The following is a 5,947-nucleotide window of genomic DNA, read 5'->3' on the forward strand; positions in this document are numbered from 1 at the left end:
TTATGAAGCTGATATAGCTAATACAGAAATTAAGGAAAACATTTCATAAGTTTGCCTATAATGTTGAGTGTGAAAGAAGAAGTTTTCTTTTATTTTTTCACTCCACAATTTCATACCTCTTGAACTAGACAAATAAACCCTGGATGAATCAGTTCAATTACTGGATTCATTATTCAGTACAACTGCATTATTCAATTAAATTGGAATCAAAATTAAATTGAAATTACAATCTGAATAAACTGTAATGCATGAAGTTTAGTATTGTCTTTGTACTACACTTGTGCTTCATTTCATTTAAGATTCCCATAGAAATATAATTAAACAGGTATTAGTCACTTTAGTTTTATGTTAATTACACTTTATTGGAAACACAGGAATAAACAGGAAAATCACAATTAAGCCAGTATTTTATTTGCAGGTCTAATGACAACCCCCTAGAGGTAGAGGTTTTTTTTAAAGGCAATACTTCTTCATACTTGTGTCTGTTGTAATGAGAAAAAAAATGTAGTTAATGTATACAAAGACATGCTTGAGATCTTTGTTGATGGTGTGTAATACTTTCATGTCTTGTTACCTGAAAATTATTTGTTGAGTAAATTGTTCCTCAGTCTAATACCAAAATTTAATATTAAAAGATATCAAAATGGTGGTTGGCATATCTTCAGCTTTATGGAAAATGGCTTTAATCACCACTCCCTGTCAGCAGCGCTTCACTTTTGATTGTGAGCATTATCAAGCAAGCATTTTTTGATCTATGTTTAGTAACATATAAAATCTCCCCATTTACACATGGCACTGACTATTCTCAATAATAATAATAAAAAACAGCTGGGTGTTTTTTATTTAGATAAATGCATATACTGAATTTTGTGCTGATGATAAATGTTTCTCATTTATCATCAGCACAAAATGAAGCTATAACTCATGCAGGTCATTTTACAGCTATGAATCCAACTTAAATATATCTCATGCTGGGAATTATGTTAAAAATGTTTAAACCAAATTTAAAAAGTGTTTACGCACATGTTTAAAATCAGATTTGTTCAACAAAGAATTGTCTAACTTAAAATGTATAGTTAGTGTTTGAGGGTGAATTATAGAGTGTTTACAGGATTGTAAGGTATTCCTTTTATGGCACAATCAACTACAAAAAAATTGTGTGGAACAACACATGTAATAATTGAAGTGGTATAGCTATGTGGGAACAATTTACTTGTTCTACTAAGGAATCACTAAATCACTAGATTTAGTATAACTAGAAATGTTCTATAACTGCTCAGGAGTACTTCAGGTGGTCTTCTTCATGTATTGGATGTCTAATGGTAAACAAGTTATTCCTGATTTATACCAGAGTGAGAAAATAAATTTTCTATTTCATATCATTTATGTTTGTTCATATTCCAACATGGGTTGTCAAGCACTGGAACAGGCTGCCCAGGGCAGCAGTTTAGGCCCCATCCCTGGAGGCATTTAAAAGACGGGTAGACGAGGTGCTTAGGGACATGGTTTAGTGGTGGGATGGCAGGGTTAGGTTAATGGTCGGACATGATGATCTTAAAGGTCTTTTCCAACTTAGACGATTCTATGGTTCTATTCTATGACAGTAAGTAATTCATACTGTATTTTAAGAGAATTTATTACTTTTACTGACATACATTTGAGAGCCCTTTAGTACAAAAATTGTCTTCTATGAATTTTTAAGATTAAAATCAGAATCAAATTGAAAACGCGAGTAGGATACAGGACCTACTGATTAAAGGTTGATTATGGCAGCTCTGATTCCTTCAAACAGCTTTTTGTAACTGCCTTGGCTCTGATAGCATTCTAGCAAAGATGCTTGCACCAAGCAGTCTTACTAACCTTAATAAATGAGAATTATCTCTGGAGTACTATCATGACAAATAAAATCAGTGGGACTACTAGCAGGGTAATATATCATCCTGTGAGGGTCAGGTGGCAGCACCTTATTAATGAGATTCTATTCATGTTTCTCTTTTTGAAAATCTGATAATTTTTGAGTGCCATCATGTTTATTCAAAGAGTGACTGGTTGTCTTTTGCAGGTCCTGCAGCAGAGAAGCTTATTGAGTTTATTCTTTCTTTTTTGAAAAAAGAAATTTCAAAATACCGTAAAGTACAATTTAACTAATATGGTCTGAAACAAGACTTTAAAATATAATAATAATTAAAAAAGGAGATAATCTATAAGGTGTTTTCAAGTGGGCATGGAGTAGTGATCCTACAGCCATAGGCAATTGAAAGTTCACGTTTCCTTTACCATGAGAATGTTTCTGAATGTTGCTAATATATGTTGCAAAAGCAATTGCCTGAAGGCAAGTTGAATAAACAGTATCCCAATGGAAAGACCGTATTTATAGTGCACTTGGACATTTAGGACAGGGAAAATCAGATAAATTATGTCAGACTTACTTTTTTAGTGGTGCTACATGGTTAAATATTAAAAAAAAAAAAAAGCGCCACAGTGAGAAAACAAATATTTTTTTAATCCCTTATTTTGAAAGAAGGCTATATTTTTTTGTTAATATAAGAGATCAAAGATAATGTGGGAGGCTAGTGTACAAAGGTGACTATTTAGAAAATTATTATCAGAATTCAGAGGCATATTTTTTAAAGGAGTAACCTAATAAATGCTTCATGAGAGAAAAAATGCTTTTATTTTTCTAAAACCTTCCTAAAACAATAGTGATAGCTAAAACGGAAACCCCAAAATGCATAGATTTAATGGTGTTCCACTGCTGCTAAAATTCAGGTTTACAGTACATAAAACTCTGATAAGCATAATAAGCTTTTCAGATAAGAGTATTTGGTTATGTAGTTTAGCAACAATGTAAATACTGAATGCAGAAAACACTGTAAAAGATGCTTGGAATACTATGAGTATCTTTCAAAGATATATCATTAGGCTACAGATCTAATAATGTTTCTTATGCAGATTTTGCCCTTCTCACGCTGTTCCACATAATTATATAAAATGCTCAAGCATATGTACTTGCATATGCTTTAGCAAGTGTTGATATATACATTTTCTTCTGTGTTTTTTTTTTTAAGAGACACTCTCAGGATTTATGATATATTTATCGCTTGTGCTGTGTAGTGCTTGGAGTCTTCATAGATTTGGAAGTAGCAGCTTTGTCCTTTCCAATTACTTTGCAATTACATCAGGAAACAGTAGTACAGAAGCTTCAAAAATCAGCTGTATTTTGGCTATTGATTTTTACTGTGAACAGCTATTTGTTCATAGTAAAAATTAAACTTATTGTTTGTATCCAAAGGAGGATAAGTATTGTGCTCCAGTTTCACAAGAAGTATTTTTGGTTTGCCTGAGGTTGTGTGCTGCGCCTACACAACTGTGTCTGATCTGCTTACTACCCTGTCCTCTGACAGCTGTGTTCTTATTGGACACATAACTATTCATAACGAAATCTTCTTAAAAGTTTCACAAGAACCTACTGAGAATATTCACTACCTATTATATTCTGTTTCATTTTCCTGCTGGGACCTTCCACCTTAATAAGATGGCACTCTGCCTGTCTAGGGACACAGACAATTCCAAGGAAGTTCTCTCTGCTTTACCCTACCTTACGCTTTGACCTTGGATGAAAGACAATTGCTGCAACATATAGCTTACAGAGAGGCATGTTCAATAGTGTTTCTTTAGATATTTCTAATTTTTCCTATTGATTAATATAAAAATTATTAAAACATTTTGGATATCTCTGAGCCTTGTGGTATGATATGTTCTACATCTTTAAGGTTTTCAGTAAAAATCAGTCATGTGGCAATTATTCTCTTATTTTGCCACCTCAAAAAAATTAAGCACTGGTTTTGTATGTTTTAATATTACATCATTAGCTTTGATAGAATTGCTTTTGAAAGAGTAGAACAAGATGAATAAGGTGGCAGAAAATGGTCTGTTACATGATACTTCCTGCAAAATACTTCCCTGTGTTGTACTTTCAGATAGTTAGGTTTAATGTTATAAAAATAAATAAACAAATTATATTAATATTGGCATATAAATATGTGTACTTGCTGCATATTGTATGTTTGTGTCTGCATAATTTAAATAGGCACTCATATATGTATTTGTATATAATCACTCATATGTGAACACATACAAACATTAGCATTTATCCCACCTTAACTTAAGCAAGTAAGGAACATATCTCTGTGAACTTTATGGGAACATAGCTTTCTATATTGTCAATGAGGAGAGAATCTTCCCAAGAAAAGACAGATATCGAATGTATTTTCTCTCTCCTAACTTTATAGGGAGCTTAGGGAAACCCTACTCCTTGTTCTAAGTGTCTTATTTTGATACTTAAATAGTTACCACTGTTGATATGGAAGATGGGTTGAAGCTAAAAAAAAGGTAAAAGGAGAATTTTTGGAAAAAATCAGCTCTGTGAGAGCTGACTTCTGCACAGTAAGAAAACGCTTTACTTCTTCACTCTTTGTTCCAATCCTTTCCTTTTCTATACACTTTGATTGAAGCCTTAATCAGAGAAGGCTTACCAATTCAGGAATTTCAGTTTTATACTGCTGTAAAGTCCAGAGGATTTAAAAGAGGCTTTTAATGGGAATCACTCATGAATAACTCTACTGATTCTCAGATAAAGTTGTCAGTATTGTTGCACGTTTTTAGTCAGTCAACACTGTATCATTAATAACAGCAAACAGTAGAGCAGCTGACAGCAGTAGGAAATGGGGTTATGGTTGTTAAAATAATCTTACTAATGTGTGAATCTGTAAAAAAATATATGTGACTGAGAACAAACATGAGCATTCTATTACCTAGACAAGCCTGGGATAATGCAAACAAATATAAACTACATCTTTCTTCCCTGCTGTGGCCACCCATGTCCAGGAAAGGTTTACCCCTAGAAAAAGGAGGTAGAAGTTTCTCCATGAACCAGCACCGTAGGAAGGTTTCTAACTTATAATAACATTTAATATTATACATTATTTTCCAAGAGATCTGAGACTAATAAGCTGCTTCAGGAGTATGGTGAATCAGTGTGCCCTTTGACAATCTGTCGTGGTTTAATCCCAGCTGGCAACTAAGCACCACACAGGCACTCACTCACTCCCTCCTGGGGGAATGGGGGAGACAATTGGAAGGGTAAAAGTGAGAAAACTTGTGGGATGAGATAAAATCAGTTCAATAGGTAAAACAAAAATTGCACACGCAAGCAAAGCAAAAAAGGAATTCACTCACTACTTCCCATCAGCAGGCAGGTGCTCAGCCATCTCAGGAAAGCAAGGCTCTGTTGGTTCTTGTATCAACTTTAAGGTTACCCGAAGGATCACACAGACACCCTGCCGTCTGCGGGTCAAGGAAACACAGCATACACAGTATGGATGCTCCAAGTGATGCAGTTTAATTTCGAGCCCTAAGTTTTATAGCAAGGCCACATTCCAGTCCTGCCAATCACTGTGTGGTCACGGTGATGCCCTCTTGCTCCTCCTCTTCTTGGCCTTGCGGTTACTGCCCACTCGGCTTCTGCATTTCTTGCATACCACATTTCCCCCTCCCTAAGCTCTATTTTATTTTATGCTACATGTTAATATACCAAAGTTATCTAATGCATTTTCTAGAAGCAATTCTTATAACAGTCGCGCTACAGCTCGTAACAATAGTGGTAATACGCATGCAATAACAAGGATAAAGCATTAATATAACAATACCTGCAACTAGAATTACCTGCAACCCAAATCACAGATTTGTTTTGTAACTCTGGACGAACCCATTTCGTGGGAACCCAGCGTACCTCTCCGTCTTTCTCTACACAGGCATAACCCCTCCCTAAGCAAACAAGATGGAACCCTTTCTCCCACTGCCCGGTGTCCACTCCCCGCACTTGCACTGGCGGCTTGATCCATCTCTGTAACTCTTCCGGTGTCAACTGCCAATGTAATTGTGATGC

The sequence above is a fragment of the Egretta garzetta genome, unplaced genomic scaffold, assembly GCF_000687185.1.
Source record: "Egretta garzetta isolate BGI_Z169 unplaced genomic scaffold, ASM68718v1 scaffold150, whole genome shotgun sequence".
Classification (NCBI taxonomy): Eukaryota; Metazoa; Chordata; class Aves; order Pelecaniformes; family Ardeidae; genus Egretta; species Egretta garzetta.